General features: G+C 48.3%; 1 pseudogene; it reads left to right on the top strand.

Moving 5' to 3' along the window:
- Positions 1–20,604: 20,604 nt before the first annotated feature.
- On the top strand, positions 20,605–21,810 carry LOC114695401 (annotated as a pseudogene).
- The last annotated feature ends 2,140 nt before the right edge of the window (positions 21,811–23,950 follow it).

The following is a 23,950-nucleotide window of genomic DNA, read 5'->3' as shown; positions in this document are numbered from 1 at the left end:
CTCCCCAGCCAGCGGCCTGCCACCTGGCCGGCCCTTGGGCTTTTGTGATCATGCCTCTCCGTTCCTGTTCCACTCTGCAGCTCCATTTCAGGGAGGCCAAACTGAACAGCAGAAACCCATAGTTGCAGTGGAAGACCCTGCACCTCATATCATGACAGAACCCCCGTCATGTGGCCCGCTGGTGACTGGGCCACATGTACAGGTCATGACATTGGGAAGAGCAAGGCACACTGCTTTCCCACCCACAGCCTGTTCTACAGGGCTTAAGATGGGGTCAACAGTGGAGTCAGCGGGAATAGGGACTGGAGAGATGGCTCAGTGGTTAAGAGCACTTGCTGCTTTTTCAGAAGATCTGGGCTCAGTTCACAGCACCCACATGGTGGTTCACAACCATCTATAACTCCAGTTCCAGGGGATCTAGTGTCCTCCTTTGACACCAGGCCCACACATGGTACACAGACATACATTTAGGCGAAACACTCTTACACATAAAAAAAATATTAAAAACCAAGTTGAGGTCATAGTTAAAGCCATGACTTCATTAGGTTCAGCTTTGAATCTTATTGGGAAGGTCCTTTGCTGAAGATGTTTTGGAACCTGGCACAGGCAGGGACCAAGCCTATCCTGGCAACACCAGCCATAACCTGTGTGATTTTTTTTTTTTAACTTGTATAAAGTAACTGAAACATTCTACAAAAGCTTCTATTACTACGCATTTCTCAGGGACAGTTGCCCAACCACTGAGGGTCCTGGGGGTGCCACATATAAAGCTCAACCTACACATTCACTTTCAGATGCCTCAGTGGGGGTCCCTGGTATGGGTGCTCCTCAACATGGAGCTCCGGGCCTTCTCCAGTGGCCTGTTCCGAGAAAGGGAATCACTGCCAGGACGCCTCCTAGGGTGATATGATGGTTTGAATGAGATGTCCTCCATAGTCTCAAACACTTGAATGCTTGGTCCCCAGTTCATTAACTGGTGCTGTGGGAGGAGCTTAGGAGGTATGGACTTGCTGGAGGAAGTATATCACTGGATGTGGGCTTTGGTAGTCTAAAGAGCTCAGTTCTCTTTCTCTGTTTCCTGCTTCCACTGCCTGCTGCCTCCACTCTGCCATCATGTACTCTAACCCTCTGAAATGATAAGCCCAAATAAATTATTTCTTCAACAGGTTGCCTTGGTCCTGTTGTTTCATCATAGAAATAGGCCATAGTGAAGCAACTAATACAGGGACAGGGACAACTGTGTCTTACATAGGCAACACAGGCCAGGCACTGTCTGCTTGAAGACCCAGGATGTGGATGAGGACTTTTCCTTTAGCTACAGACTTCATTTGCCTCCCAGAGACAGCATCACAATTGGCCTTTCCTGGGCAGGGTTGGCCAGCAGGTTCAGGGAATCACCTTCCATCTTCCAAGTGTGCTCTTGGACAATCTGAGAAGCTGTTCCCAGCATCCCTGCCTACTGGCGAGAGTGGAGCTGAGGATGGCAGGGTCTGCCTCAGGTAGCTCTACCTGGCCTGGGAAGGGACCACAGAAGGGAAGCCTGGGAAAGGACCACAGAAAGAAAGGCAGGGGTGGTGCTGCGGATGCAGTGACCCGGTGTGCAGGAGAAAAGTCCATGTCTGGGGCCAGATGCAGTGAAGGTGTAAGTTCTGATGTGAAGTCCTCAGGTACTGGCTTCCCCCACAGGCTCAGATCTCACAGCCTGCAGTGCCATGTAGCCCAGGCTGGCTTTGAATTCAGTGACCCTCTCCTCTCCAGTGCTAGGATTATAGTCATGTGCCACCACCATCCCTGACACTGATTTTATATGTGTGTTTACGTATACCTATGTATGCACATGCTTTTGTTGTTTGTTTGAGACAGGGTCTTTCATTGACATAGATTCATTGAGCCCTGGAGACCTGCCTGTATCTGCCTCCCTGGTGCTGAGAATTACAAGCACACGTCACCCACCACATGCGGGTTCTGGGAGTTAAATTCAGGTTTTTCATGCTCACACAGCAAGCGTTTTACCAACCAAGCTGACTCCCCCCAGGTCCCTGGTATTAACTTTAAATTACATCTATTGTAATAACCCTTGTGAATTGAAATTGGAGGAAATTTTTCCATTGCGTGGAAAATAAATGTAAGATTTCACAGTCCTGTAGGTCAGTATTCCAAGCTAGGTCTCATTAGGTACACGTTCAGGTATGAGCAAGGCTAGAATTCCTAGAATCCCATACTTTGACACTTCTGGCTGCCTGTCTTCCTTGGCTTGTGGTCACTTCCCCTGTCCTGCAGGCTGGTGATGGCCAGTGGCGAGCCCTTCCTGTTACAGTCCTCTGGCCACTCTATCTCCTCTCTCTTTCACTTTCACAGATGTCACTGAAGACATCACCGCACCCCCAATAATCCAAGATGACATGTCATCCTAAAGTCAAATGGTTAGCAGCTTTAATTCTGTCTACAATCTTAAGTCCTTTTGCCATATAAGGCGGCATACAGGCCCAGGGATTAGGATGTGGCTAACTTGGGGGCGGAGGGAGCTTATTCTGTCTACCACGGGGTTTTCCTGGCTATCATATTGTTATTGATCTCTAACTTAATTCCACTTTTATTAGACTACACCTTGTGCATTATCCCAGCCCCATACATTCATTACCATTCTCTGTGTGGCCCAGCCTGTGAGGCTGTGCCTCAAAGAACCCCCTCCACACCCTTGGAGGGAAAGTGTACCACACAGTGTAAGCACCGGTCAGGTCACGGTGATGGTGTGTCACATCCCCTGTGCACTGTCACATCACCGATTTTTTTTTTTTTTAAGATCTCTGAGCTGGCAGGACTGTCTGCTTTTTCTTTTTTCGGGTACATTCATATTTATTATTATGCCTTCCTGATAAATGGACTCTCTTGTCTTTTATGAAGTGTTCTTCTTTATCTCTTTTAATGCCTGGGTCTTGTTGTGTGTGCTGTCTGATATTCATGTAGCCATTCTGAGTATCTGCATCAACCAATTCTGTTCCACCCATCTCAGTCTTCACATGCAAAACATCATCATCACAGCCAGGTCTCCAGCTTCCGGTTTTTACTACTTCTACTTGAGATAAAACACGTATGGTACGGAATTTACACCCTTCGCCATTTAGGGGATAGGAGCTGGGTTGAGGCAGGATCTTGCATAGCTCAGGTTGGCCCTGAATTTGCTCTGTAGCCAAGGCTTTGGCTTGAGCTCCCGATCCTCATGCCTTCAGCTCTCGAGTAGTGGCATTGCGGGCGTGCGCCCCACATCCAGCCAGCTTCACCATTTCTAAACGCACAGTCCAGCAGTTTCAACTCCATTACATTGCTGTGCAAGCAGTCTCCTGAACGTGTTCATCTTACAGAGCTGAGACTCTACACACACCGGAAGAAAACCCCTGTGCTGGGCATGGCGCCCGTGCCCACAGTCCCAGCCCTCAGAAGGCAGAGGTGGGAGGACTGTTGCCAGTTCCAAGTCAGCCAGGGCTGCATAGCAAAGCTCTGTCTCAGAAAAAAAGATCGCCATATTTCTCCCTTCTCCCAGCCCTGGCAGCCAGGATTCCACTGTCCGTCTGTAGCAGTCTGACAGCGGCAGCTGCCTTTGGGAAGGCAGTATTGGCTTACCCCACTCCCTATAACAGCCTCCAGCTTCATCTGCCCTGTAGGAGGTGTCAGGATCTCCTTCCTTTCAAAGGCTGAACCATTTGCTTTGGTTTGAATGAGAAAGGCTCCCCACCCTCACCCCCATAAGCCCTGGTATTTGCATAGTGGGTCCCCAGTCTGTGGCGCTGTTTGGTGAGGCTTAGGAGGTTTGCTCTTGTCAGAGGAAGTACATCACCAGGGGCGGGCTTTGAGACTTTAAATCCTCAAACTACTTCCGGTTTGCTGTCTCTGTTCAGTGCTTGTGGTTTAAGGTGTAAGCTCTTCGCTTCCTGCCTCAGCCACCATGCTTGCTCTTTCTCTATGCCCCGCTGCCATGATGGACTCTTATCCCTCTGAAACCATAAGCTAACGTGAACTTCTTCTGATATAAGTGACCTTGGTCTTGGTGTTTACTCACAGCAACAGAAAAGTAACTAATACAGCGTCGTACCTCCGACTCATCCGCTCTCCCGCTCAGCTGTCAGCGGGCTTGTGAGTCCCTTCCACCTCTTGGCCCCTGTGAGTAACGCTGCTTGGAGGCTTTGCTTTCTGTTCTTTTGGAGAAATACCTGGAGTTGCTGGGTTGTATGGTAGCTCTATGTTAAATTTTTAATGAGCTACCATGCTATTTTCCATAGAGGCTGTATCGTTTACATTTCTACCGGCAGTGTCTAAAGCTCCCAGGGTCTCCAAATCCTTGCCCAAGCCCTCTCCTCCCTCACTCCTTCCTTCGCCTCTCCTACCTCCCTTCTTTCCCAACAGCCACTTTAGTGGTGGTGAGAGACAGTTCTTGCTCCATCCATCGGTTTTTTTTCTATTTTTTTTTTCTGTGATAAAACACCATGGCCAAGGCAGCTTATCAAAGCGTTTAATTGGACTTATGGTTTCAGAAGGTTGGAGTCCAAGGTGAAGGAGCGAAGGCAGGGGGGCAGGAATGGCTTAGAATTCACATCTTGATACACAAGCAGGAAGTAGAGAGAAAGATCACGCTGGGACTGGCACGAGTCTTTTGAAACCGCAAAGCCTGCCCCTAGTGACACATCTCATCCAACAGTGCTCTAATCCTTCCCAAACAGCTTCACCATTTGGGGATCAATAACTCAAGTATATGAGTTTATTGGGGCCATTGTCATTCAAACTACCACACACACCCTTTTTATCAGCACATATTAATTATAAAAAAATGAATTTTATTATTGGCCTTTCTTTTATTCAGTTCTGTTAATCTCTGCCTTTGAATTACTGGGCTTTGCCCACTAACATTTAACATGGTTATTGATACAGTTGAACAGGATTTGCTAATTTATTAATCTTCTATTTCCTTCCTTCCTAATGTTCTTCATGGTCTGCCATATTTTGGTATATCTAGATACTTGTAATTTTTCCATCTTATTAGTCTATTGTGTTCCAGCCATCTCTCTTTCTCTGACACTATATTAGTGGCTGCTTAGGAGTTAAAATATACACAACATTTTACACCTAAGTGTGCCCTGCCCATTCTCCGTGCTACACTCCATAATCTGTGTCTGATCTGTAATAGATACAAGGTAACATGCTATATTTCTGACATATAAATATAAAACAGTCTTTTGTATTTCAAAGAAATAAAGACATTAAAAGCTTTCTAATTTTCACATATCTTCCGAGACCTGTCAGCCTTTGTTACTTCTTTAACTTGGAAATTCCAAAAGAAAAACTTCCCTCCCAGGGACTTCCCTCAGTGTTTTTCATAAGTGGCAACACATTGGCTAAGCTTTCTCTCATCCCAAGCTTGCCTTCATCCCAGAAGGATGCTATTGTGGATTCTGGACTTTGAAGTCCGCAGGAGTCATTTCAGGATGTAAGGATGTGGTCCCACTGCCTTGTGGCTCCCACAGTCTTGAGGAGATGTCTGTAGTCACACCACTGTTTGCAGCTGTGTGGAATGTGTCTGTTTCCTCTGGGTGCTTTAAAGACTTCCCACTCTTCACTGCAGATATCTCAAGCACCAACCTGCATCACGGTTCAGAGAGCTTTTTCTTGGCTAAGGTGAGGTATGTGTAGTTGAATGTCCACCAGAGCTTGGGGGAGAGTTTGGTCTTTGTCCAGGGTTTGTAGCTCTCATTTTCAGTTGGAGCTGACCTGGCAGTGTCCACATGCTTGCTTCTGCTACTCAAATGTCCTCTCACCTGTCTCAGAGCCATGGGGACTTGGAGCAGGAATATGGACTATGAGAGAGGAGAGACCTTGGAAGAGGTTGAGGAATACAGAGCCAACTCTATGTGGAGAGTAGAGACAGCTGTTGGGCAAACCTGCCCTGTGAGGCTCCAGGGAAGTTGTGGTAACACACACTTACCTAGGTGGTTAACCATCTGAACTAACAGTGCTCTGGAGGAGGGACATCTGTCAAGGTCCAGGTAGAGGTTTTCCCATTTGGTTTGCGGCTAGCCATTTTCCTGCTGGGTCCTCATAATGTCATCCCCGGGTTTTAATTCTCTGTCGTAACATCTTTTCTAAAAATAATGTTATCATTCATACTGAATTGGGGCCCCCTCCACTGATCTCATCTAACCTTTATTATCTTCAAAGACTTCCTCTCAAAATGGCCACAGCCTGATTAATTTGGGAATTAATTTCACGGGAAATCCAGGGGAACACCATTCAGCCCCACCGTTCTGTCCCGGGCTGTAGAGAGAAGAGCTGCCCCATGACTTGTGTTGTGGGAGTCAGGTGGCAGCTCCTCGGGCTTGGTCGCTGGCTATCCATCACTGTATCCCTCCAGTCTCCCCACAACCTGCGTTGCAGCTCTTGTGGCCTCTATTTTGCATATACGGAATCAATCTCAAATCACTCAGCTAGTGAATGGCTAGACCTTTCCAGTGCTGAGTATTTCCCCCACAGTGCCTGGCATTTGGTAGCTTAGGGTTAACATTTTTAGATTTTTTTTTAAAAATTACATGTAGTTATTTATTGTGGTGTGTGTGCATGTGTGTACGCACGCATGCTAAGGTGCGCACTGGGGAGGGCGGGGACCACTGTGGGAGCCGGTTCTCTCCTTGCACCGCGTGGGTTCCAAGTTTAGAACTCAGGTCCTCGGGCTTGGTGGCAAGCACCTTCACTTCCTGAGCCCTCTGGCTGGCACCAGGATCACCTTGGCTTTTGCTCCAGATTGATTCTGCTGACAGGCCCATAAATGATGCTTTAAACAGCAGAAACACATTTGTTCCCAGTTCCAGAGACTGAGAGTCTGAAGCCAGGTGCCTCCTATGCAAAGTTCTGGTGAGGACCACAACACTTCTGGCCTTCGGTCGCTGCCTTCTTGATGCTGTATGGTGGAGCGGCAGAGAGTGAGCTTCTAATGACACATCTTCTAATGACGTATCTCCTTGCCATGTCAAGTCCAACCCTAATTACCTCCTGCTAGGCCTTGCCTCCAAGCATGGTTCCTGGGAACTATGGCTCCCATCTGTGAATCTGGATGATGCGGTTTAAATCATTGTAGGCCCTGTGTTTTTCTTACACTGTGATGAGAAAGATACAGGCACTGAGCTAGAGACTAGAATGGCTACTTGCCTCTTCCTATGCTAGGGCTGTGTTGCCAGAAGTCTGGTTGGGGGTCTTGAGCCCTGGTCTTCTAAGCTATTCACAAGCTCAGTGCCTCCCACTACAAGACACCGATACACCCTTGTCAGGACAGCGTCTGTAGTGACTGGAGTGCCTAGGGGTTCTGTGCTCCACCAGAAGCTTAGTGTTAGTTCCTGCCATTGCCAAAAGCCTGACCCAGAAGCAGCTCTTTTTCAGGTCTCTCGGGCACCCAGGGCCTGACCATTTGCAGGCACTCTGAGAAAATCACCTCTCGTGAGCTTGCTGAAACGCTGCATGGCTTCTGAGTGTCCTGAGATGGAGGGAGAAACCCACGTGGCTCCGTGGCAGTCTCCTGCACAAAGTGTCCCCACTATGATATGTGAACAGGACAGGCAGCCGCCCGCCGATGAGCTCATGGCCTGGGCTGCTTCTTCTCTAGCAGGATCTGTAGACTGTGGCTTGGCCTGGCCTGGGTCTGCAGTGTCTCCGTCATGACTCCTCCTCCATGCTGCAACAAAATCCTCTGCAGAGCCATGTTCCATGTGGAGTAGGACTGGATCTTTTGAAGTGCAGACACAGGGGTGAGGTGATGCCCGCAAGAGGCCAAATTGGAACATTCTAGAAAGTTCGGCTTCCATGTTAGTGTACAGATGGTATCAAAGAGAGCCCGGGTCATCACCAGACCCAGAGGTGGAGCCATGAGGCCAGAGCGGTGACCTCTGCACAGGGGCAGGTGGGAGAGCAAAGAGGATTCATGGCACTCAAATTCCCCAGGGTGAGAGGTGATTTGGTGGCACTTACATGCTAAGGGGCATTTGAGCTGAGCACTGCTTCCTCACCCAACTGCATAAGCCATGGCTCACCTCACCACTCCACCTCTCACTACACTCCCCATGTTGTGAGGGGATTGGGTTTCAGGTCCTGGGAGAAATGGCTGATTCTTGGTCCTGCCACTTCACAGAGGGAGGTGCCATTTATAGGTGTGTACCCTCCTGGAAGAATAGAGGGACACATGAGCTTCTCGGCGTCAGGTAACTGTAGCTCAGCATGTAGCAAAGGATACTGTCACAACAGGAAGATGTGCAATTACAGGGACAAAAATACCCCAAGGAAATCAACACGGGACTTATTAATATAGGACCCATAGGTGACAAGTGTCAGACAATCGGTCAACAAGGGGCCTCGTGTCTGCATGATCCCAGCTAACCCGTCATGATCTTTATGAAGTGTCCTTCTGGGGGGTCCGGATCTTCAAATACGAGGGGAGACCCTTCCCTTTTATTAGCAGCTAAGCTCTTTATATACTTTTACTATATTGAGGCAGGTTAGAAGTCTAAGCTTTATTGTCTTATGTTATTGGAAATCCAGATTCCGGCAGGCTTCTCCCTCAGGTCAAGCTTTGTCTGCGAATATATTCTCATTTTTCCATGTACAGAGACCGTCTGGAGAGGGGCAGGAAAGATTATGACTGTAATATACTTAAATCCAATTTATTTGCCTGACCAGAAACTTCCACCCTCCGCGATTGCTTCCTACCCAAGATGCTGTCTTTGATTCTTTCGTGATAGGGAGAAATGTGTGTAGGCTGCTTCCAGCCCGTCCAGGCGCCCACAGCACTGTGGTGGGGCCAGAGGGTGGCCGGTGGGTCTGCGAGTTTTCATTCAGAACTTTCCACTTGCTCCTGAGGCCACACTTGTCTCCTGGAAGAGAAATAGGGTAACTGAGACTCAGCTCTCTTCTCTAGAAAGTCCTTTGGCTGCCTGGTCCCTGTTGTGGCTACTTATCTGCCTCATCTGATCCAGGCATATCTTTATCAGTGGTCATCCCGCCCATGTGTGGTGTTGGCCTGGGCCAGGGTGGCTCTTGCTTCACATTATGGGCTTTACAAGTTTGTGCTGACATTTACTCCAGAGCTTGCATCTGGATGCAGGCTCACAGCCCTGCTTTGGAGGGAATGATTTTGGAAATTATTTTCTTAATTGGTGTTTGTTAATTTTAAATGATGGGCTGCAAAGGCACTAGCTGGATAGATGGAGAGGTGTGGGCAAGGCTGCCTGAAGAGTGCCCAGTTGTGCCCAAGTCCTTCTGACCCCCCACCTGGCCAAGGGATGTCTGATATCAGCCTTGGCCTTGGACTGTGCAGCTAATGAATTGGGGATAACAGCCTTTCTGATTGTTATCTGTGGGCCTCACCTACCATCCCTTTAGTGTAATATATGACACACACATTAGGTGCCGACTGTGTACACCCTTCCTTGCTATTCTAGAAGGAGATGAAAGAGAAAGGGCAACTAGCCATGAATAAAGAAGTGGTGGGCTCTGAACCTGGAGCAGCAGGGGCATGGGACCCTGGGTAGGGGTCCCAGCTACGGGGAAACAGGGTCACAGAGATGCTGTGTAATATGACCAGCTCAGCCTCCCACATCCCAAGAAACCTTCCATTTCAGACAAACTGGGACAGGTGATCTCTACAGCAGCTAAAAGGTGGCACAGACCTGGCATCATGACGCTCTGAGTGTCTGGGCCCAAAGAAACTGAACCAAGAGGATAGGTACAGACCCCAGAAAAGAGACATATCTCAAGAAGTTTTGATCTGAGATTATAAAGGCCAAGAAGCCCCCCAGGTCTCTAAGCTAGAGGCCCCAGCACAAGCCTAAGTTCAGCCCTGCTCAGGTTGTAAGGGCTGACACTCAGGGAGCCAATGAGGAGGTCTCAGGCTGAATCAAAAGGTGGAAAGACAGGAACATCAGGGAGTGAGGCTAGAGAGATGGTCATCTCGGCTTAGGCAGAGAGCAAAGGGTCCTTTCCTCCACCATTCTGGACTAATCAGGACCTTAGTAAACTGGATGATGCCTGTCTTCATTGGAAGGTGGACCCACTTAAGAGTACTGATTCCAATATCTAGAAACATTTCTGCACCCCTCAACACACACACACACACACACACACACACACACACACACACACACACACGCAGGTAACATTTTCCAAATTACCTGGACAGCCTTTAGCCCAGTCTAGTTGACAGAAAATTCAGCATCATGAGTCATCTTGGTCCTGGCTCTGTCTCCTCTCTATGCCACAGATGATAGCAATGGATCCTCACACCTGGAAACCTTTGTCCTCTCCATGAGACTTGGGAGACCTCTAAAGAAAGCATGGTGGGTGACCAGTGATGGCCTGGCAGTCAAGCGTGCTAGTCTTTGGAGACGTGGTGAACCGCACAGCATAGCACATGGCAGGGGGTGACAAACTGGTTTGCCTGGGAAGCTCCAGTCTCTTGCTTTTGAGTCTGTGAGGACCCAGGATAGGGTTCTCCTCCCCTGGCATGCGCCTTCTCCTGGGGTAAGCACAAGGGGGACACCAGAAGTTGGACCAGGCAAGTTGGACCTAGTGCTCCTCCCCACTCAAGGGAACATGGCATCACGAAGCCTGAGGCCTGTGGCTCCCATACTCAGTCCCTATTGCACCATTCTGTCCTAGGGAGCCTGTAGTAAAGAGTCCAGAAAGAGCCCTGGGATTGTGCTATAGATCCTGCTAATCTCTGTACAGAACAGCCCCATTTCCCAGCCTTGCATGGAAAGCTGGGGGCAAGGGGTTAGTGCTATTTAGATCTTTCTAAGGGAAAGGTCACAGGAAGGCTCCTCTTGCAGAAAAGCCTAGGAAGTGGGTCATTTGGGTTTCAACATTAATCCCTTCCTTCAGGTTGAGTAAGTATCCAGTGTCTGTCCTTTCCACCACACTCTGTGTGATGGTTTGACTGAGAATGGCCTCCACAGGCTCATACGTTTGAATACTTGGTTTCCAGTTGGTGGAACTGTTTGGGAAGGATTAGGAGGTGTGGCCTTGTTGAAGGAGGTGTGCCACTGGGGGACCGGCGTTGAGCTTTCCAAAGACTCTTGTGATTGTGATTTAGCTCTCTCTGCCTCCTGTTCACGGATTGAGGTACGAACCCCCAGCTGCTGCTCCAACTGCCTGCCATCACACCCTTACTCTACCCATGGACTCGAATCCTCTGGAACTGTAAGCCCAATTGAACTTTCTTTCATAAGTTGCTTTGGTCACAGTGCTTTTGTACAGTAATAGGAAAGTAACTGTGACACCTGCCTGTCAGTGGATAGCCAAGCACCTTGCTCAACAGACTAGAATGAAGTAGGCAGGGAGGTGGTCCACAGGGGCAACAATGGCCATGGGTGAGTACAGGAAAATGTGTTGCTCTCCTGGACATGAGCTAGCCAGCAAAGGGAAGCTTTGGTCTTGCCGAGCCCTCACTGCTGTCTGGAACCCTGAAAACTTTGATGGGGTTCATCATGGGATCATTGTCCTTCCACCCAAGACTCCATGAGATTAGCTTTGCTTTTATAGAGGCCAGGCTGACCTCCTGCCAAAGATGAACTGCAAAGTGACAAGCACCTCACCTCTGACACTTTGGGTCTGAATCAGGCACCTCCTGCAAACATCAATTTCAAGGACACTGACAGTTACCACCGATGTGTCCCCAAAAATGAAGCCAGTGGTCCCTTGGGTAGATCTGGGGATTAAGTCTCAGGAGGCAGCTCTGAGCTTAAGCCTGAGCTCAAGCCTCAAGCCCAGCCCCAAGCCCTCTCCCCCAGCCTCCCTTCTGAGGCTGCTCTTCACAGTAGAAAGCTCAGCTTCTGTGTGTCCTTCCCTCATTCTGAGACCCATAGCTGCTCAAAACCACCTGCTGTCTTCAGCATGCCCCCAACACTTCTGCAAGTCCACCTGATGCCAATAGGAGCTGGAGAGCAACTCCTGGAGGAGACAGGTGGCATGGCTTGTGAGCAGAAATGAACTAGGTATGGGCTTATGCTAAGGAGACATTGATTTTTGTTGTTATATGTGGTGACGAGTAAGTTATGTTAAATATCCTTATCTGCTGAAGACACATACTGAAGTCTAAGGACTCTTCGCAATGAACACTTGCAAAGTAAAGATGCATGGGCAAGGGGGTTTACTGTGTGACTCACTGTGTTATACTGCAGCTTCCATGATGAGATTTTTAATTTTTCCCTTTTTTCTCTTAAATCTTATTTTATATTTGGGGGTGGGGAGTGCAGGGGTGGAGGGCAATGAGTGGGATCAAAGTATATAATGTAAAAGACACATAGAATAAATAAAAAAGAAAGTTAAAAAAAAGAGTGGATCAAAACAATAGTGTGGGCTTGCCTTTACACAATCCAGGGGAAAATGTAGGGAGGGGAGAGAACAGGCCGGCAAAAGGCTCACACGAGGCTGGGCAAGGTGGCCACGGCTTACTGTTTGTTTATTTATGGGGGGATGAAGGGTAATGGGAGTGGGTGCCTGCATGCTACAGTGTGCATGCGGAAGTCAGAGGACAACTTGCAGGAGTTGGTTCTCTCCTTCCACCGTGTGGATCCTGAGAATGAAAGTCAGGTCCCCAGCCTTGGCTGCAAGTGCCTTCACTTGCTGAGCCATCTCGCCGGCCCCTGGTTTTGAGTGTGTTTGGATTTTCAAAGCATCAAAATAGTGATGTTTAGGAGTTGAGATATTTAAAATAGATTATCAACATTTATAATACATTGATAGTTTCAGAAACTCTAAGGAAACTGTTAAAATCTGAAAGCTAATGGGGGAATTATCCGATAGAAAATGCATCAGCCCTAAAACTCCTTCCCAAGGCCATCCATAAGCAACCCAAACTAAGAACTTTCTAAAACCCCTACTACTAAGACTGGCATGCCTCCTGTGAGGCAGCGGGCACCCTACCACCTCTACCACTCTGCTCTGAGGCTCCGCAGTGAGTGCTACACCAAGACAGGAATCAGAAAGTCTCTCCACACAGTCCTGTTGACTTAGGGACCCCCTCTTTCATCCCAAATCCAGAACATGCCTAGACAAAGAAAAGAATGAAATGCACCCACAACAGCACCCACCATGCCATGGCCTGAGTCAGGCATCCCCCCTGAGGCCCCAAACTCAGACTTCTTCCTAACATGGCTTGGTCTTCCAGAAGTTTCCATGTCTCCACATGTATGTCCTTGAGGTGTTCATAACTCTTCTTCGCAGAACAAGGGTGTCTGTTCAACCTAGGGTAGAGCTGGGTGACTTTCTAATTTCTATGTGACCTTGATAATCCACGGGTCTTGGCACTCTGTGGCACTCAGAGAGGCAGGGAGAGGGAAAAGTGGAGGGGAGTGATGTAGAGACAGGAGAGATGGGTAATCTGGGGCCAGCGGGGAGAACAATGACACCTCCATCAGATGATGCGTGATCCCCACTGCCTCCCCTTCTCCTCTGTCCTCCCATTCACTTCTACCTGCCAGGTCCTGAAGATGGAACTCAGCCTAGGGGAAGGGAGGGGCTTCCCCGGGCTCAGCTGCACGCTGGGCTCCTGCTAAGTCTGGGCAAGGCCTTGCTCAGGGCTTCAAATTGTACCCAGCTGCAGAGTCACAAATGCAGGGAAGTGAATTCTTTGGCTCCTAAAATCCAACTTGGCTGAGAATGGATTGACACATCGCTGCTTCCAGATAGACCGCAGGGTCCTAAAGCAGACGACCGTGTCAGATGTGGCCCTTCCTCCAACCCCTGGCAGCCTCTAAAATCACAGGGTCTTCTGGAGGTGTGTCTTGGCTTCTGGGTAGGGCTTCCACGTGCAAAGGTTGAGGCCAGTGCTGCCAAGAGAAATGCCTTAGCAGTCACTAGGAAGAGGGTTCAGTGGGTCAAAGTGCTGGCTGCGGAATCCTCAGGATCTAGTTCAATCCCCAGATCCTTTGTATGTGGAAGGAGAGAAGCACCACACAAAGCTGTCCTCTGACCGCAACACACTTGCTGTGGCACACGCACATCCATGCACAGGCATATCACACACACACACACACACACACACACGCACACGCACACGCACACGCACACGCACACATACAGTGCTACGTACCAGCATAGAGTGAGGTATTCTGTGTCCCGGAAGTGTTTGTTTGCTTCTCTGGCAGCTCATTCAAGGCAGATTTCAAAACACAAATGCAGCCAAGAGGGTGTCAGCTGGCCACAGCACAACCAGTCACACAACTGGCCACATCTAGGCCCAGTCTAGGCGTGAGTCCAATGCAAATGCCATATGGAGGTGGAGCTGCACTCCCCCCAATCCTCTCACTCACCCTTTCCCTGTACTGAGGCAGCCAAGTGTTTAGACACAGAGCAGCCACAGACTAGATGCTGACAGCATAGTTCCCAGGTCTGACCACACCATCTCTGTGGCAGAACCGGTCACAAGTAAAGGTACCGGGCTGTGCTGAAGACATTCCTTCCTCTCTCAAGCCTGGCACCCTTGGATTCCCTGCCACTACCACGAAGCTCACCTCTGAGGCTCCACCCCTGGGGACCTGCTTGGGAAGCACCAGCCGCGGGTCGTCACCCGGAAGGCAGTCATCGGTGGATCTCATTGCAATTCATTTTAATTACGTGTGGCATAAAAAGACCACCTACAGATGAGAGACGACGCTGCCGTAAGAGTCCCAAGGTTGCTGTGGGGAATACTTCATAACTGAAGTGTGTTCTCCCCAAGGAGTTATACCACCATTTGATTTAATTTTTAATTTTTACATTTTAATCAAAAATAGATCAAATGGTGGTGGTCTCTCCAGGGAAGTATACTTCAGATAAGAAACCGGCCATGCTCCTCTTAAATATGTAAAGCTGCCATCTCCCTGTGAGTCATGAGGGTGATGACGCCTCCGCCAGCCACCCCCCACTGCAGCTGGGCTTACAGTCTCTGAAGAGTGACACCCTTACACCCCAGGCCGCACCTGCTGCAGTCTCTCACCTGTTTCACACAGATCAATGCAGCTGTGCAGAGCAGCCTACCTGGGAAATGCCTTCTACGTGACCCAGGCAGGAAGCCTTACCCTACTAGCCAGGGGAATGTCTAAGTCCTCCTCTCGGGTGCTGTGGGATGTCTTTCTGTAGGCTGTGAATATGTTACCCCCATTGGCTAATAAATAAAGCTGCACTGGCCTATGGCAGGGCAGGATGGAGCCAGGCAGGAAAATCCAAGAGAAACAGTGAGAGGAGAAAGAGTAAGGGGAGACACCAAACCGCTGTTGAAGGAGCAACATGGAATGGGACGCAGGTAAAGCCACGGAACACATGGTGATACAGAGATTAATAGTTATGGGTTAAGTTATAAGAGCCAGCTAGTAAGAAGCCTGAGCCATAGGCCATATAATTTGCAATTAATATTAAGCTTCTGAGTGATTATTTTATAAGTAGCTGCAGGACCATGGGGTTGGGCAGGACCGGAGAAACTTATGCCTACATGTGCACACCTGCATATAGTCACTTTGTGATATTGTATGTTCTAATCATCGCAAGGAAAGGCATGCACATTTTATTCAGGTGCTTGCACGGAACTGATGTCTTCTATTCACCATGTCACCTGGCTGTCACACCATGGCTCTGAGTTTCCCCTAGTTTCCCTCTAATGCTCATGTGTATCCTAGGAGCTGCCACTCTTATTATACATGTGGATTTTAGAGGGCAAGGTGTGCATTCTGCAGCTTTTCGGGGCTTCCTGATATCATTCATCATGAAGGGGAATTGAGACTGGCACGACCGACCCCATATGGCACCATAGTGAGGAGGAAGATAGTCCATGGGGGAAAGACTGTGGAAAGAAAGCACTGACTTCAGGGGACAAGTGTTAGCATGTGCCCTTTAGTTCATGGTGCTGCTAAGAATGAGGTGGTGGCACACGCCTTTAATTCCAACACTTGGGAGGCAGAGGCAGGTGGATCTCTGTGAGTTTTAAGCCAGCCTGGTCTACAGAGTGAGTTCCAGGACAGCCGGGACTACACATAGAAACCCTGTCTCAAAAAAAAAAAAAGAGAAAGAAAGAAAGAGAGAGAGAGAGAGAGAGAGAGAGAGAGAGAGAGAGAGAGAAAGAGAGAGAAAGAGAGAGAGAGAGAGAAAGAGAGAAAGAAAGAAAGAAAGAAAGAAAGAAAGAAAGAAAGAAAGAAAGAAAGAAAGAAAGAAAGAGAAAAGTGGTCCATGCCCTCACTCTCATCTTGGCATCTGAGTGGGGCACCGGAGGGTCTATGGGGGAAGGCTGAGTGCTTGATGGGAAGGCACTGGACCCTGGCATGGGGCTGAGGAAGATAAGTCCTGCCCAGCCCTGAGACAAGCTTTCACACACTTTCTGTTAACATGCTCTAGCCAAAGACGACATGTCCCCCCATCTGTTGTAAGCACCCCAACTCAGTACCAGGAAAATCATGTGGTACTTCCCAGAGAACAGGTGTGCTTCCTTCCTTCCTGCGGGCTAGAGCTAACAGAATGACTCTGTCAAAGCAGCCCAGAGACAAATGGAGTGTTCAGTCTGTCAGTCTGGGTCTTGTTCTAACTGTCACCACCTTCAGGGTGCCTCAGCATCTCCTGACTCCCCTCACTGGCAGGGTAGGCAAACAGCATGGAAGCAGGTGACCTTCCCCCAGATCCAGCATCCTTGGGCACCCTGACCTCCCTGTTATTATCATGGTCCATGACTTAGTCTCCTATTGGCAACACACAGCCTCTCTCAATTGCTGCCAGTCAGCAGTGCAAACCCTTAAATCAGACAAAATCCAGACTCGTGAGGATCCATGGAAGCAGAAACTTCATAGAGATCTTGGTTATTTTCAGTCTCCAAGGGCCATTCACTGGCCCCATGGTCCCAGTCTGGTTTTAAAGCTCCTGAGGGGAAGAAACAGCTCTGAAGGCATCACTTTAACCTACCTCATAAGGAATGTGCAAGGCCACAGCTGGCCTCTGAGACTTCTGGTTCCAAGCGATATCCCAGGGATATCACTGAGGGCAAGGCCAGGGTGGATCAAACCCTAGTCTGTGCCTATGGCTTCACTTTACAATGCCAGGTGTCGTATGCCTGGATTTAAATAGTGGGTGTCACACATCTGGTCCCAACCCACAGTTGAATAATCCAGTGAAGAGGCCTGGAGAGGCGGGTACTTTGCAGCAGCAAGGGTTGTGTGGCTGCCCCTCTCTGACCCTGGGGGGAACAGCAACAGTATATACAGCAGGTGGAGATGGCTGATGGAGCCCAGCACACAAGGCCTGCTGAAACCAACATAACTTGCTTATTCAGGCCTACTAACCAGGGTAGTACCAGGAGAATCCTGCCATCCAGGGTGAGCTCAGCTTGGTGTGCTACAGGCCAGGGTGCCCCTGGGAAGGCCAGGCCTCCTGCATCTGAGGATCCGTTGTTGAACTCAAGCGCTCCTTCCCTCCCTTGCTTTTCCATACTCAGGATAGAAGCAAGGTCCTTGTGCTTGCCAGGCACACTACTTACTCCATGGAGAGAACACTTGCCTGGATATCTACCCTCTTCCCAGGCTGCTCCCTGTGTGATGTGATTTGTTATGTAGAGGCGCAAGGCCACACACAACATTAGAACTTCCTCGTCTTCCATGATGGGAGCTAAGCGCCTTAGCCCCCGCCCCAGCCCTTGACAGCTATCATTCCACACCCTGCCTCTCCGAACTAAATCTTTTTAGATTCTACAATATGCCTGAGCATGCAGCATTCACCTATGAGCGGCTTCCTGTATTTAGCATAATGTTGCGCGGGTTTCCCCACACACTGTTGAAATGGCAGGAAGAACTTCAACAAAGAGGACAAATTACAAACGTAGAAAGGCCAGCCCTGTCAAGGAGCGAAATCAAGAAAACTGGATGTGCACATGTAAAGAGGAAACTGGACCTTTACCACACCTTGAAAAAGAAAGACAGACGGAGACAGAGAGACAGAGAGAGAAAACTGAGATGGACTGCAGACATAAATGAGGGACCCGAACTTCTCTCTACACAAAAATGAAAGCAGAAGGGGGCGGGACTCAGGGCATTGCTTCGGCACTGACGCCAGAGACATCAAGCCCCAAAGCACAGGCAACAAGAGCAAATCAGACAAGTGAACCGCTCCCACCAGTATCGGAAATGGACACAGGGAGTGCAGAGGACACCCAGATGCAGAGATACTGCAAACAGACACGAGGCAGCATTACTGCCCAGGATATGTGAGAAATCCACAGAGCTTAATACCAAAACACAATGGACTGGCTAAATTTAGGTTCACAGACTTAAACAGGACCAGCAAGGTGGTGGAGAGGGTCAAAGTCCTTGCTGAGCAAGCCTAAGGGCCTAAATTAATCTCTGGAGGCCATGGAAAGTGAAAGGAGAGAAAAGGACCACAAAACTGTCCCCTGACCTCCACACACATGCCATGCCAAGTACACACACACACACACACACACACACACACACACACACGCACACACGCACACACGCCATATACGTAACACACACACAAATACATGCCATGTGCGTACACACACAGACACACAAATACATGCCATGCCATGTATGCACACATGCACACACAAACACATGCCATACCATGTATGCACACATACACACACACAAACACATGCCATGACATGTATGTACATATACACACACACAAACACATGCCATGCCACGTATGCACACACACACAGCTTAAAAGGATTAAATAGCTATTTCCCCAGATGTCTTTAAATGCCATGAGTCACCATTGGTCATCATTAACTTTGGGGGATTAGAAAAGACATTCCTAATCCTTGAGATTACATTCTTTTTGGTAATTCAAATGACTTATAAAAGGATGTGTCAAGATTATTGGGAAATTCAAGAAATGAACAGCATTATTAACTTGAGTTTTTGAAAATGATCACGTTAAGGGTTGGGGGGATGGCTCAGTGTGCCAAGGGCTTGTTGAGCAAGTATGAGGACCCGGGTTCCTATCTCCAGCCTCCACGTAAAAGCTGGGTATGGCAGCGCATGTCTGTAATCTAAGCGTGCGGGGAGCGAAGACGGGCGGATCCCGGGGGCCCTCTGGCCAGCCAGTCTAGTTAATACGGCAGGATCAGTGGCCTCCTGAGGAAGGAAGCCTGAGCTTGACCCCCAGTCCCAAGCAGGCGCGCACATACACACATAAAAGAAGTGGAAACCACCGTGTTTTCGAAGGCGAAGCGGCTTGATCGGGGTTAACACGCCCTTCTCTGTTCAGTTCTCTGAACTTTCTGGAGTGAGTGTTTTTCAGACTGTTGGTTTCGAAACTGCCATCAATTTACTTTTTAAAGGTTTGTATACTTCGATACTTTTACCCTAATACAAACCCCAACAGTGACAGATTGAAGGGACAAAAAAGAACTTAGCTTATGTCACACGCATAAATGCCCAGAGTTTCCTTGGGTGGAAGGAAATGTCTCTTTCCTCTTCTTGACAGGGAAACAATGAGGAAGCACTGGGAAGGGATAATCCCATTTCACGCTCCTCCTGGGGGGCCTGGAAACCCAGTTTAATGCAATCTGTGCAGGTTGGTCCTGCCTGTGGGCTAATGGGTAGCGCTTAGTACCTGCCGTGCAGATGACATGTGGCCTGGCAGGGACAGCAAGCTGGTGGTGAGGACAGCTGACCTGGCCACCTCCAGCAGGCTGCATGCCCCACCCCCGGGGATTTCCAGAGCTGAAGAAGGATTTGCCCACCTCTCTGCTCACCCACATCTGTCCACAGGCAGCAGGACACACCCAGGGCTACCCAGGGTAGGGTTGGCCAAGGGAGGCCTGTTGTAAACTGAACTTTCTGTTGACTTTTAAGATGACTTTGGCCTCTTTTCCCTCAGTTGCTAGCGACAGCTGGCATTCAGTTGTACGTGTGTTGTTCAAATTTCTATGGTCTTATAATTAAAACTCTGGAACCAGATACTGGGGTAAATGCTGAAAGATAGAGAGACAAAGGAACAAGCCACAGACACCTTTCACCTCATCGACTCCACAAATCCTCTGGCTGAAATCCTGAGTCCTCACCTGAAAGGGACTTCTCAGCCGAAAGACTTCCGCCAAGAGCTTCAGCTGAAAAAGCCTCTGACTGAAAGGGAGGCTTCTGCCGAAAAGCCTTATATATCTTCCTCTGTCTAGCCATTACTTCCTGGGATTAAAGGCGTGTGCCACCACTGCCTGGCTCTGTTTTCTCTCCTACACTGTCAATCTCAGGTAGTCCAGGGTGGCTTTGAACTCACAGAGATCCAGACGGATCTCTGACTCCTGAGTGCTAGGATTAAAGGTGTGTGCCACCACTGCCTGGCCTCTATGTTTAACCTAGTGGCTTGTTCTGTCCTCTGATCTTCGGGCAAATTTTATTAGGGTCCACAATATATGACCGCAGGTGTGCTCCAGGGTCTTCTCGGTCTCAGCTGAGCTTGCCATAGGAGCAGCCTGAGTTTCCCTAGGCTCTTCTACGCTGCTCTCTCGCCACAGGTGTCGTAGTCACAACCTGCCATCAAAACGAAACTCACACAGGCTGGTTAAAAAAAAAAAGTCACAGTAACTCCAAGAAAATGGCTCCTCCCCCACAGGAGGCGGATGATAGTGGAGATGATGAAGAGGACAGCAGTGGAGAAGAGGTTGTCTTCCCTCAGAAGAAAAGGCAAGATGGCTACCACAACTCCAGCCAAGACGGTAGTGGTTTCACAAACAAAAAAAAGGTTAAAGTTGCCACACAAGCAAAAGCGTTGGTAGCGTCCCCTGTTAAAAAGGGGAGCTACCACTGCAGCCAATGGGGCTAAGAACGGTAAGGATGCCCAAGAGGAAGAGAGTGATGGGGATAAGGAAGACGGAGATGACGGCCATGAGGATGACGATGACGACGATGAAGAGGATTCACTGTCACGTATGAAAGCAGAGAAACCAGAGGAAGGAGCAGTTGCTGTTCCTGCCTCAGAGGATGGAGGATGAGGATGATGAAGAGAACTGTGAGGAGAAAGATGGTTCTGAAGAGGATGCTGTGGAGATCACACCGGCCAAAGGGGAGAAAGCTCCTGTAAAAGTTGTTCCTGTGAAAGCCATGAGTGTGACCAGGAGGAAGATGAAGATGATGATGAAGAGGAGGAGGAGGAAGAAGATGAAGAGCCTGTTAAGACAGCACCTGGAAAACAAAAGAAGGAAATGACCAAACAGACGTTCCTGGAGCCAAGAAACAGAAAGCGGAAGTCTCGGAACCGTACCTTTCAACCTGTTCGCTGGAACCTTAATCCCAGCAAATCTGCTGCTGAATGAAAACTTGCCACCGGTGGACTTTTCGCTAAAATTGATCTTGATGTTATAGATGTCAGAACTGGTACAAACAGGAAATTTGGTTATGTGGATTTTAAGTCTGCTGAAGACCGAGAAAAGGCCTTAGAACTCACTGGTTTAAAAAAAAAAAAATGTTTGGCAATAAAATAAACTAGAAAAACAAAAAGAGAGAGACACTAAGAAAGCTCAAACTGCAAGAACACTTTTAGCCAAAAACCTGTCTTTCAACATCACTGAGGACGAAGTGTTTGAAGACGCCACAGAGATCAGATCATTGGTCATCAAGAATCATCATGATCATCAAGGGATCGATCGCTCATGAGTTTAATGCAGAAGCTGATGCAGAGAAAAACTGTGAAGAAAAGCAGGGGGCAGGGCCTGATGGGTGATCTTTTCACTCTGCTATACTGGAGAAAGGACAAAGGCAAGAGAGAGCCAGAAAGAAAAGGAAGCAAAAACTTTGGTTTTAACTTCCCTTCAGTGCAACAGAAGAACCTCTTTGGGAAGTATTTGAGAATGCAACTTTTATCAAAGTGCCCCAGAATCCAAATGACATATCTAAAGGGCATGCATTTATAGAATCTGTTTCATTTGAAGATGCTAAAACTTTAAACTCTTGTAAGAATATGGAAATTGTGGGCAGAACAATCAGGCTGGAATTACGAGGACCCCGGGGATCACCTAATACGAAGTTAGCCATCCAAAGCTCTGTCAAAGGTCTGCCAGAAGAAACCACTGAAGAGATCCTAAAAGAATCATTTAAGGGCTCTATTCGTGCAAGAATAGTCACTGATCAGGAGCCTGGGTCTGCCAAAGGGTTTGGCTTTATAGACTTCAATAGTGAGGAAGACGCCCAAGTTGCCATGGAGGCCATAGCAGATGGTGAAAGTGATGGACACAAAGTTACCGTGGACTGGGCCAAGCCTCAACGTGAAGGTGGCTTTGGTGAGGGCAGAGGAGGAAGAGGCAGATTTGGTGGCAGAGGCCAGGGAGGTTTGGGAGGTAGAGGAGGTTTCCAAGGTGCCAGAGCAGGAGAACAGAGAACAAAGTTTGAAAACTCTTCCATTCCCACCTTTCCCTCTTCCTTTGAAAGAAAGGACTCTGGGATGTTTACTCTGTCTCCTATTCAATGACGGATCTTTCTGAGGACATTTCAAGACAGTAAGTACACAGCCATGTCATCTAACTTGGAATCATTATAGGTAACACCTCAAGAGAAACACCCTATTGGTTTTGAATGAATATTCATATTCATAGAAACGAACTTTTTGTTTTATGTTTTTTTGAGACGGTTTTTCTGTGTAGCCCTAGCTATCCTACGTGTCCTACTTATTCTATATGTAGCCCAGGCTGGCCTCAAACTCACAAAGATCCACTTGCCTCTGCTTCCCAAGTGCTGGGATTAAAAGTGTGCACCAACATCCCCCGGCCCAGTCATAAACCTTTTTTTTTTTTTTTCCGAGACAAGGTTTCTCTGTCTTGTTTTGGTGCCTGTCCTGGATCTCGCTCTGTACACCAGACTGGCCTCAAACTCAGAGATCCACCTGGCTCTGTCTCCTGAGTGTTTTTAAAGATAAGCAATAGAGCTAACCCTTATCTGTACATTTTGAATGTATATTGTTTCATCCCATGTATAAAAATCATCTTTTTCCTATACACACACACACCACATACACATAACCCCCCACACACATCACATCACATATACATATACCCCCACACACACACATCACATCACAGTACACATACCTCACACACACACACAATAAAAATACACTAAATGTAATTTTTAAAAGTTTAAGGTGGTTCTTTAAGGCTACTCATGACATTTTCAGCAGACAAAAGACAGAGTGAGACCAGCCTGGTCTACCAAGTGAGTTCCAGGAAAGGCACAAAGCTACACAGAGAAACCCTGTCTCGAAAAACCAAAAAAAAAAAAAAAAAAAAAGACAGAGTGAGAGTCTGCTGAATTCTAACATGGAGTAGGGATGTTTCTCATGGAGTGGATGATGGCCAGAGGGACTGTTGGGTTCACAGAACTGTGTGCCTCTGCAAGCACCTGAATGCCTAGCATAAAATCACGGACATCCCTTTCCATGAGAATGGGCAGAGTGTACAGGGGAAAGAAAAGTGGGAACTTGAGGTTTGCATTTATTCACAAGACTTAATGTCATTTTTGAGGAAAACAAAACTAAAGCTCAAAAACAAAACAAACACCACCACCACCCCGACATTTTAAGGCCACACACCACAAGCTATCTCTCCCAGTCTTGGCTGTTTGGGCGTGGGCTATCGTCTCTAAACCATCTATAAGCAGTGCTGGCATCTTCCCAGGGTTGGCAAAGGCCATGCCTGCCATGTTGGAGCATCTCTCTCTCACAAACAGCACCACACTGGTTGCAGCAGCTTGGTTTCCCCTGTTCCAGTTCTGCTGTGTGGGTTTCACCATGACCACACACCAGGGTTAGCATGGACTGGGCTCATCCATGTAAGCGCTGTAAAGAACATGATGGACACATGGGAGAAGGGCTGGAGCCCACCTCCAGCTTCCAGTTAAAGAATGTGAAATCAGCTCTCTCACCCAGTCATTTCTTTAGGACCTCAGTGAAC

Source organism: Peromyscus leucopus, chromosome 1 (genome assembly GCF_004664715.2).
Source record: "Peromyscus leucopus breed LL Stock chromosome 1, UCI_PerLeu_2.1, whole genome shotgun sequence".
In the NCBI taxonomy this organism is placed as follows: domain Eukaryota; kingdom Metazoa; phylum Chordata; class Mammalia; order Rodentia; family Cricetidae; genus Peromyscus; species Peromyscus leucopus.
This window is presented reverse-complemented; position numbering and strand designations above follow the sequence as displayed.